Here is a 12,303-nt window from a genome sequence, read left to right on the forward strand (position 1 = left end):
CCGGGCTGCGGTGGCCAGCAACCCTCCCCGCATTCGGACCCCGGGCCGGCTCGAACCCTTCCAAGCCGCTTCGGCTAGCGAACCTCCCGGACGGTGAGAGTTTTCCAAAGTTAAAGGTCCCACAGCACCTTTTACTGGTGGGACCCGCAGACAAACGTGTGCCACGAGCGCCACCTACTGGGCAGGATAAGAAAAACAGAACCCAGAGATTTCACAGAAAAATCTTCCAAACTTTTGGATCCAATACCCAGGGAAATCTGTCTAAATGCGCAGACACCAACAGAAGATAATGGATCACGCTCAAATAATTGAAAATATGGCCCAGTAAAAGGAACAAACCAATAGTTCAAATGAGATACAGGAGCTGAGACAACTAATGCTGAATATACGAACAGAAATGGAAAACCTCTTCAAAAACGAAATCGATAAATTGAGGGAGGACATGAAGAAGACATGGGCTGAACATAAAGAAGAAATAGAAAAATTGAAAAAACAAATCACAGAACTTATGGAAGTGAAGGACAAAGTAGAAAAGATAGAAAAAACAATGGATACCTACAATGATAGATTCAAAGAGACAGAAGATAGAATTAGTGATTTGGAGGATGGAACATCTGAATTCCAAAAACAAACAGAAACTATCGGGAAGAGAATGGAAAAATTTGAACAGGGTATCAGGGAACTCAAGGACAATATGAACCGCACAAATATACGTGTTGTGGGTGTCCCAGAAGGAGAAGAGAAGGGAAAAGGAGGAGAAAAACTAATGGAAGAAATTTTCACTGAAAATCTCCCAACTCTTATGAAAGACCTAAAATTACAGAGCCAAGAAGTGCAGCGCACCCCAAAGAGATTAGACCCAAATAGGCGTTCTCCAAGACACTTACTAGTTAGAATGTCAGAGGTCAAAGAGAAAGAGAGGATCTTGAAAGCAGCAAGAGAAAAACAATCCATCACATACAAGGGAAACCCGATAAGACTATGTGTAGATTTCTCAGCAGAAACCATGGAAGCTAGAAGACAGTGGGATGATATATTTAAATTACTAAAAGAGAAAAACTGCCAACCAAGACTCCCATATCCAGCAAAATTGTCCTTCAAAAATGAGGGAGAAATTAAAACATTCTCAGACAAAAAGTCACTGAGAGAATTTGTGACCAAGAGACCAGCTCTGCAAGAAATACTAAAGGGAGCACTAGAGTCAGAACCGAAAAGACAGAAGAGAGAGGTATGGAGAAGAGTGTAGAAAGAAGGAAAGTCAGATATGATATATATAATACAAAAGGCAAAATGGTAGAGGAAAATATTATCCAAACAATAATAACACTAAATGTTAATGGACTGAATTCCCTAATCAAAAGACATAGAATGGCAGAATGGATTAAAAAAAAAGGATCCTTCTATATGCTGTCTACAGGAAACACATCTTAGACCCAAAGATAAACATAGGTTGAAAGTGAAAGGTTTGGAAAAGATATTTCATGCAAATAACAACCAGAAAATAGCAGGAGTGGCTATACTAATATCCAACAAGTTAGACTTCAAATGTAAAAGAGTTAAAAGAGACAAAGAAGGACACTATCTACTAATAAAAGGAACAATTAAACAAGAAGACATAACAATCATAAATATTTAAGCACCGAACCAGAATGCCCCAAAATACGTGAGGAATACACTACAAACACTGAAAAAGGAAATAGACACAAATACCATAATAGTTGGAGACTTCAATTCCCCACTCTCATCAATGGACAGAACATCTAGACAGAAGATCAATAAAGAAATAGAGAATCTGAATATTACTATAAAGGAGCTAGACTTAACAGACATTTATAGGACATTAAATCCCACAACAGCAGGATACACCTTTTTCTCAAGTGCTCATGGATCATTCTCAAAGATAGACCATATGCTGGGTCACAAAGCAAGTCTTAACAAATTTAAAAAGATTGAAATCATACACAACACTTTCTCGGATCATAAAGGAATGAAGTTGGAAATCAATAATAGGCGGAATGCCAGAACATTCACAAATACGTGGAGGCTCAACAACACACTCTTAAACAACGAGTGGGTCAAAGAAGAAATTTCAAGAGAAATTAGTAAATACCTCGAGGCGAATGAAAATGAAAACACAACATATCAAAACTTATGGGATGCAGCAAAGGCAGTGCTAAGAGGGAAATTTATTGCCATAAATGCCTATATCAGAAAAGAAGAAAAGGCAAAAATGCAGGAATTAACTGTTCACTTGGAAGAACTGGAGAAAGAACAGAAAACTAATCCCAAAGCAAGCAAAAGGAAAGAAATAACAAAGATCAGAGCAGAAATAAATGAAATTGAAAACATGAAAACAATAGAGAAAATCAATAAGACCAGAAGTTGGTTCTATGAGAAAATCAATAAGATTGATGGGCCCTTATCAAGATTGACAAAAAGAAGAAGAGAGAGGATGCAAATAAATAAGATCAGAAATGGAAGAGGAGACATAAATACTGACCTCACAGAAATAAAGGAGGTAATAACAGGATACTATGAACAACTTTATGATAATAAATACAACAATTTAGATGAAATGGACGGGTTCCTGGAAAGACATGAACAACCAACTTTGACTCAAGAAGACATAGATGACCTCAACAAACCAATCACAAGTAAAGAAATTGAATTAGTCATTCAAAAGCTTCCTAAAAAGAAAAGTCCAGGACCAGATGGCTTCACATGTGAATTCTACCAAACGTTCCAGAAAGAATTAGTATCAGGAACAAGACAAGGATGTCCACTATCACCACTATTATTCAACATTGTGTTGGAGGTTCTAGCCAGAGCAATTAGACAAGAAAAAGAAATACAAGGCATCAAAATTGGAAAGGAAGAAGTAAAACTATCACTGTTTGCAGACGATATGATACTATACGTCGAAAACCCGGAAAAATCCACAACAAAACTACTAGAGCTAATAAATGAGTACAGCAAAGTAGCAGGTTACAAGATCAACATTCAAAAATCTGTAGCATTTCTATACACTAGTAATGAACAAGCTGAGGGGGAAATCAAGAAACGAATCCCATTTACAATTGCAACTAAAAGAATAAAATACCTACGAATAAATTTAACTAAAGAGACAAAAAACCTATGTAAAGAAAACTACAAAAAACTGTTAAAAGAAATCACAGAAGACCTAAATAGATGGAAGGGCATACCGTGTTCATGGATTGGAAGACTAAATATAGTTAAGATGTCAATCCTACCTAAATTGATTTACAGATTCAATGCAATACCAATCAAAATCCCAACAACTTATTTTTCAGAAATAGAAAAACCAATAAGCAAATTTATCTGGAAGGGCAGGGTGCCCCGAATTGCTAAAAACATCTTGAGGAAAAAAAAACGAAGCTGGAGGTCTAGCGATGCCTGACTTTAAGGCATATTATGAAGCCACAGTGGTCAAAACAGCATGGTATTGGCATAAAGATAGATATATCGACCAATGGAATCGAATAGAGTGCTCAGATATAGACCCTCTCATCTATGGACATTTGATCTTTGATAAGGCAGTCAAGCCAACTCACCTGGGACAGAACAGTCTCTTCAATAAATGGTGCCTAGAGAACTGGATATCCATATGCAAAAGAATGAAAGAAGACCCATCTCTCACACCCTATACAAAAGTTAACTCAAAATGGATCAAAGATCTAAACATTAGGTCTAAGACCATAAAACAGTTAGAGGAAAATGTTGGGAGATATCTTATGGATCTTACAACTGGAGGCGGTTTTATGGACCTTAAACCTAAAGCAAGAACACTGAAGAAGGAAATAAATAAATGGGAGCTCCTCAAAATTAAACACTTTTGTGCATCAAAGAACTTCATCAAGAAAGTAGAAAGACAGCCTACACAATGGGAGACAATATTTGGAAATGATATATCAGATAAAGGTCTAGTATCCAGAATTTATAAAGAGATTGTTCATCTCAACAACAAAAAGACAGCCAACCCAATTACAAAATGGGAAAAAGACTTGAACAGACACCTCTCAGAAGAGGAAATAAAAATGGCCAAAAGGCACATGAAGAGATGCTCAATGTCCCTGGCCATTAGAGAAATGCAAATCAAAACCACAATGAGATATCATCTCACACCCACCAGAATGGCCATTATCAACAAAACAGAAAATGACAAGTGCTGGAGAGGATGTGGAGAAAGAGGCACACTTATCCACTGTTGGTGGGAATGTCAAATGGTGCAACCACTGTGGAAGGCAGTTTGGCGGTTCCTCAAAAAGCTGAATATAGAATTGCCATACGACCCAGCAATACCATTGCTGGGAATATACTCAAAGGACTTAAGGGCAAAGACACAAATGGACATTTGCACACCAATGTTTATAGCAGCGTTATTTACAATTGCAAAGAGATGGAAACAGCCGAAATCTCCATCAACAGAAGAGTGGCTAAACAAACTGTGGTATATACATACGATGGAATACTATGCAGCTTTAAGACAGGATAAACTTATGAAGCATGTAATAACATGGATGGACCTAGAGAACATTATGCTGAGTGAGTCTAGCCAAAAACTAAAGGACAAATACTGTATGGTCCCACTGATGTGAACAGACATTCGAGAATAAATTTGGAATATGTCATTGGTAACAGAGTCCAGCAGGAGGTAGAAACAGGGTAAGATAATGGGCAATTGGAGTTGAAGGGATACAGACTGTGCAACAGGACTAGATACAAAAATTCAAAAATGGACAACACAATAATACCTAATTGTAAAGTAATCTTGTTAAAACACTGAATGAGGATGCATCTGAGCTATAGGTTTTTGTTTTGTTTTGTTTTGTTTTGTTTTGACTTTACTATTATTACTTTTATTTTTGTCTCTATATTAACATTCTATATCTTTTTCGGTTATGTTGCTAGTTTTTCTAAACCGATGCAAATGTACTAAGAAATGATGATCATGCATCTATGTGATGATGTTAAGAATTACTGATTGCATATGTAGAATGGTATGATTTCTAAATGTTGGGTTAATTTCTTTTTTTTTGTTAATTAAAAAAAAAAAAAAAGAAGGGGTAATTGGAGCTGAAGGGATACAGACTGTACAACGGGACTGGATATAAAAACTCAGAAATGGACAGCACAATACTACCCAATTGTAATGCAATTATGTTAAAACACTGAATGAAGCTGCATGTGAGGTATAGGTTTTTTTTTTCTTTCTATTAATGTTTTAATACTTATTCTGTTGTCTTTTTATTTCTTTTTCCAAATCGATGCAAATGTACTAAGAAATGATGAATATGCAACTATGTGATGTTATTAAGAATTACTGATTGTGCATGTAGAATGGAATGATTTCGAAAAAAAAAAAAAATTATGCCAGAATACACATGGATACACTGAGACACACTTAGTTATGACAATAAGAGTTAAGAAAAGCGTGTAATAAAAGGGGCATGTATACATGTGGGAGGGCATTACCTGTATGCTGGAGTATATGGTTAGTGCTATATTATCAATATGTTATCTAATTGGTACAGCTAAAACAAATACTTAAACATATATATATTCCTATTTTCCTGAAATCAGGAAAATATTTATTAACATAGGCATTACTATAGCAATGCAGGTAATTGTAAGAACTTTCTACTTGATATTTTGAGAATATTCAGTTTTGACAGCTGATCAAATGGTATCTAAGTTAGTGTTTAATACTTAGAATTTAAGAACCACGCTATCTGAATTTGTAGTTTTCCTTGTTACCTTAATTTTAAATTGGATTATGAAACTTACTGTGCCAACACAAGCTTTACAATGATTATATTCATACTTTATTTAAATATGCCTATGGTTAAGCTAAGATATCTACTTCTGGTGGTTCTAACTGTATTGTTTGTTTCCTTAAAAAAAAAACTTAAAAAAATTTTAGGTATTCTGTGGGCCAGAGGCTGGGGGTGGGGTACTAAACTGATGCGTAAGAACATAGCTATACCTTCAGAAAGGTGAAGACAACTTTAAACAGATTTGTTTATGATGTCTTACCTGACTTCTAAATGTGCTCTAGATCCATAAAAGCTAGTAGGAGTGGAATGAACATTTGTAGCAGGGCATTGATTTCTGAGGAACAAGATGTCCTCCTTGGTTCCAGAAGTCAAAGTTCTCCTTGACATGGAGTGCAGGAAAATGAGAAGCTGCTCACCAAAACTTAGGCTGCAAATACAGACCATTGGGTATGGCTGCTATGACAAATACCACATGATAGGGTTGGCTTTAACAACAGGAAGTTACTGTTTCACGATTTTGGATGCCAGAGTTGAACATTGAGGAATTGGCAGGTCTTGTTTTCTCCTGGAGTCAGCAGCATTCTGATAATATTCTGTCACACAGCAATCTTTCTCTGGCTTCTCTTGCTTGTGGCTTCTACTGCTTCTGTGTCCAATTCCTTTGCTTAAAAAGACTTAAACCATACTGAATTAAGCCCCCACTCCCATCATTCAGTTTGGCCACACCTTCATTAATATTAACATCCTCAAAGTTCCTATTTACAAATGGGTTTACACTTATAGGAGTATGGTTAAGACTTAAACAGGACTTTGTGGGGGACATCATTCAATCTACCATAGAGACTACTGAAAAGAAGACAAAACGAGTATCCTATTTAAGGCATTCCTTTAATTAAGAAGTAGATTATTGGGTCTCTGCTTCAATTAGCCAGAGTACCACATTCACCTTTACGTATGTTGTTATAAAGTTGAAGTTTTACTCCCCTAGGTGGTTTTTCTCCAAATGCATTCTACTATCCTTAGGCATACGGAGATTGAAAAAAAAAAAAAAGAAATATGAAGATGATATGGTTACTATATCCATTAAAAGGTAATTATACAATTCAAATTATGCATGTATCATACATGATTATATAATGATTTAAAATGAAGCAATTATTTTGATGTATTCTTTACTCCTAGTTAGAAATGCTTGCATTTTTTATAAGAATTAATGTTTTATATTTATTTACATTTGAATCATTATATTCTAAGATGAGAATTTTGGTCTTGGTAATCTCAATGCTGTTAATTTATCATAATCTTATTAATACAAAATGGGCTGTGATTCAGAAGTACATGTGCACTGTTTCAATTTTCGTATAAATTATCTGGAAAATTGTATATTATTTGAAATAGTTTTTCTTAAGCTATTGTACACTTTATACTAAAATTTGGTGTTGTTTCTAGCTAAATATATTTGGTGATTTTCACTGTTAAGAGGTATATATAAAGTATTTTGACAAATGACAATGTGCTTTAAGCTTAAGATATTTATAATATAAGAAGCGAAAAAATAGTACTGGCTTCTTATTTTAAATTACTAATTTGCATAGCACATTATTTCAGGAAGAGATATAAAACTTAATTTCCATAATTGTGTTTGATATCAAATACATGAACATGAGTAATGTTAAATTTTAAACAGAACTATGAAATAAACCAATTTCATTACAGAAAAATATGATGGAGAGCAAACAATGAAAAGTTGTTCCTTTGAAAATGTAAAAACAGACATAAAACATAAAGGCCATAAATCAGACACTGAAAATGTGGCTGATATCCATGAATATTAGTTTTTAGAATGAACCTATAATGGAGAAATGAACACTTTGTCAAAACAACTTTCATTTTACAGAGATTAGAAAATACGAGTGTTGAGTTTACAGAAGCTGAATGCAGTCTGCCACCTTTCCCTGGGACTCATAAATGAATTCTGTGCTTGGGACTGGATGTGTTGGCATGGCTACTAGGATGGGAGGGTAAGTGTGGGCTGACTTCCCTCTTGAGGTATCTCAGACAGTGGTCTGACCAGGCATGACACACTTTTGCCATGAGCACATGCAGACATACTCAGAGTAAGTGTGTAAGCATTGTGGCAACTAAGCCCACCCCACTATTTAATCTATTCCCAGTGGGGAAGAAGCAGTGTCCTACTGGGGCACAAGAGGGGCATGCATAGATTCAGATCTTCTCCCTTCTTCGGCTGCAGATTGAGACCTCTTAGCCATGGGTGACTGACACCCATTAGTGAACGTGGGCTTGTTCTGTCTCTTCTCTATTTGAGTAAGCATCTTTTCACCAGTGCTTGTGTGAGTCACACTTTTGCTGACAACCCAACGCCTGCAAACCAAGAAGTGCACTGAGAACTCAAGATGGTGTTCCTGGTGGCAGGCATTGTTATGCTCTTTTCTACCCTCAATGCAGTAAGACCCCTCCCCTGGAAGTGGTAATAGTTGTCCCTCTTTCATACCCATAGTTTGTCACATCCAGCAGGGTACTCACAGATCAACAGTCTGACAGTAAGTCTTTCTAAGCAGGATGCCAACAATCTGACAGAGTTCTATTATAAAAATATTTCTACTACCTGCACATATATCAGGATTTATTTCCAAGTTTTTTAAGTTTCAGTGAACACATTAAGCACAAAATATGTATTTTCAAAAGAATGTGTTAAAGAAATCAATATAATTACAAAGGAATTAACGTTTCTTCTAATCTGGTCTTAAATGCCACAAATGGTCAGATGTATTTGGGATGCATTTGGAATTATGCATTTGTAAGTAGCATGTAATAGGTTTTGGGAGTGGTATACATTGTGGGGAAGCAAGGGATGAGGATGTTAGGGGACAGCATGGAAGGAGGAGGTAAATGACACTGGCTGAAAAAACAACATTGGAAAAGTCAGGGTCACCTAAGAGTTGCAAAGTATGGGTCTGGTAAAACAAGTATTTAAAATAGATTTTAAATTTTAAAAATTGGGAAAAATATAATTTTTTAGTGTGACTGACCAGTCTGCTCTCAACTAAAAAAAAGGTCCAAAATGTCTTTTGGGGTTTAGATATTGATATTTAAATTTAGGTATTCAATGCATATAAAGATAACATAATGCTAGTCAGATAGTGTGCCAGACACAGCAGATGCAAATAAGTGGGTAAGAAAAGGATCCAAACACATGATTATATTGCAACATAAGTGCTATATGAAATGCAGGTAGAAAATGATACAATAGCTAGCCCTGATCAAGATGACAGAGATGCTGCAGGGCTCTGCGCCCACCACAGAACCTTTGACCAGCCAATAAGACATTTTGGCTGAATGTCAAAATGTCATCTGTTGGCAGAAATGTCTTTCTAAAAGCTACAGAAAACAGTTCAAGGACTGCAGGAACAGGGTAAGTGCTGAATCAAGAAACAGGCTACCTAAAAACAGTAGTTTCTTCTCGTATGCACACTGGGCCCCTAACCCCACCCCTCACCAGCTTGGGGTGGAAACAATCTGTTCTCCCCATGTGGATCCCCAATCCTGAATCCAGAGGGAGCAGAGTATCCTTTGTGCACATTTTGGCCTGCCTGTAGAAGGTGGCTCGCTGTAGTCTCCTACAGAACACTGCGGAGAGCAGTCAAGCTATTCTGTATCAGGCAAGTGATTACTGGCTGTAGGACAATACAGTGTCCTGCTGCTGTGAGGAAACTATTTCCTAGGGAAGAGGGAACATTTAGAACATTGAAAACAGGGGAATTCCTATGGCCACATGTACATATTCAAGACACGATTTATGCACGCAAAAAAATACCAGGGAAGCCCCTATGCTGATACAGCCTGGAGCTAATCTCTAAACTCATTGTTCAGATAATAAACCCTGAAGGAGAATACTTGAACAGTTCAATCTGCAAAGACTGTGAAGGTGTTTTCTTTTACTGTGGGCAGAGAGACAAGCCCAAGTACAAGCACAGATGCACATAAGGGTGTGGCATAGGGTGGCAAAGGATAATCAGATGTATAGGTGGACCTAGTTATGAAGCATCTTGATAGTCTTACTTTATTTAAACTTTGAACATTATCTTATAGTGATGACAAAAAAAATCAAGGATGTGTTTGTAGGGAGTTCGTATGTCGGATGATTCAGGATGGACTGAGGGAAGAAACTGCAGGGAGGGTGACATTAGAAAGACATAACAGCAGGGAAGGGACTGACAGAAAAGAGACTTAGTTGGTGTGATGGTTAGGTTCTGGTGTCAACTTGACCAAATGAAGAGGCCCTGTTGTCTGCTCAAGCAAGCACTTGCCTGACCATTGCTGCAAGTGTATTTTGTGGCTGGTTGGATAAACCAGAAGGCTGGTGTATTAAATCATCAGTAAGCTGATTCCATCTGTGGCTGATTACATCTGCGCCCAACTAAATTGCAGCAAGATAATCTAATCTGTTGAAGGCTCTTAAGGAAGAAGAGAGACTTTTTCACCGCTCCCGCAGCCAGCAAACCTCTGCTGCAGAGTTCATCCAGACCCTTCATTGGAGCTGTCACCTTCACAGCTTGTCCTATGGATTTTGGTCTCTTCCATTCCTATAGTTGCCTGAGACACCTTTATAAATCTCGTATTTACAGATCTCTCCTGTTGGTTTTGTTTCTCTAGAGAACCCTGACTAATACAGTTGGTATAATGAGAAATGCTGGAGAAAAATGAAGATATAATTGGTAGGTTTAATGTTGCTACCCAAAACAGGCCGTGTGAATAATAGCTAGTTTAATGACAAGTTGGAAAAAGAGATCAGAAGTACTAAGTTTGATTTCGGGCATGTTGAAACTGAATGACTCATGAAATTTCTATTGGATGCTAAGTAGGCAGTTGAGTATATGAATTTGGTGGTCAGAAGAGATATCAGAATAAGAGATACAGATTTGGGTAATGGAGTCTCCAAGAATGGATTCAGAATACCCAGGAAGAGCATAGTCATCAAAAGGTAATCTCAAATATATAAAGGGTGAGTAGGTGAACAGATGAAAAAGAAGTTAGAAGGAACCAGAATAGGTAGAGGGGCATCAGGAGAGGGAAAGCATCTTGTCTGAGATCTTTCTTGCATTCTGCCTCGCAGGTATAGCCCATTTCTGCACCACAGTATATTAATAAATTACATCAATATATTAATGTAGTCTCAATTTCTTAATTACACATGATTTTCTTAGTTATTGGTTGTCATACACCAGATTGGCAGCCATTTTCATATGAAAAATGAAGTTGTTAGATTAAAAAAATAGCATTAAGATGTGAGTCTCTTATCTATTGTGACATCTCTATTCTGCAATATTTTGGGTAGCACTTCAGCAATTTTATGAAGTCATTCCAAAATACTATTGCTCAAAATTGCAGTCACAATACTACATATATATCTATTGGATTATTTTGATTTAACACAGGTGTTCTAGTTTGGTAGCTGCCGAATGCAATATACTGGAAACAGAATGGCTTTTAAAAAGGGGATTTAACAGGTTGCTAGTTTACAGTTCTAAGGCTGAGAAAATGTCCCAATTAAAGCAAGTCTATAGAAATGTCCAATCAAAGGCATCCAGGAAAAGATACCTTGATTCAAGGAGGCCAGTGAAGTTCAGGGTTTCTCTCTCAAGTGGAAGGGCACATGGCGAACACAGTCAGAGTTTCTTGCTCATCTGGAAAGGCACATGGTGAACACAGTCAGGGTTCCTCTCTCATCTGGTAGGGCACATGGCGAACATGGCACCATCTGCTAGCTTCTTCTCCTGGCTTCCTCTTTCATAAAGCTCCCTGGGAGGCATTTTCCTTCATCTCCAAAGGTCGCTAGCTGGTGGACTCTGCTTCTCATGGCTATGTTGTTCTACTCTGCTCTCTCTGAATCTCTTTCATTCTCCAAAATGTTTCCTCTTTTATAGGACTCCAGAAATGGGTAGAGACATGTCATCACCTAATCCAGCTTAGCAACCACTCTTGGTTAAGTCACATTCCAGGAAGATGATCTGATTACAGTTTCAAACATACAGTATTGAATAGGGATTATTCTATCTTTTTGAAATAGGATTTTGATTAAAACATGGCTTTTCTAGGGTACATACATCCTTTCAAACCAGCACAACAGGTAATGCGATGGGTCAGATACTTCACAATTCCTTTGGTTCTAAGAATCCATTTTCTCTGGTCCTTGTCAGCACTAGGCAGAAATGGTTAAAGAGAGACATTTACAAAAGCTGTGATGTTAGTTCTTTGCTGTTTATCTTTCCTGAACTTACCTTATTTATACAAACAAATACTGTGCAGATTAAACTTAAGGCCTCTTTTTTATTTTCCTCTTTTATTCATACCTGAGGCAACTATGTTTATTCTAAATTTGTTTCCATGGAATATTGTCATCTAAAAACATCAGAAAAGTGAAATTTTTATCTGGTGGGTTTTTTTCCTCTAAAATTGTTTCTTTACTCTTTTTCTTCTTTTTTTTCTC

This window comes from Tamandua tetradactyla, chromosome 26, assembly GCF_023851605.1.
Source record: "Tamandua tetradactyla isolate mTamTet1 chromosome 26, mTamTet1.pri, whole genome shotgun sequence".
NCBI lineage: Eukaryota > Metazoa > Chordata > Mammalia > Pilosa > Myrmecophagidae > Tamandua > Tamandua tetradactyla.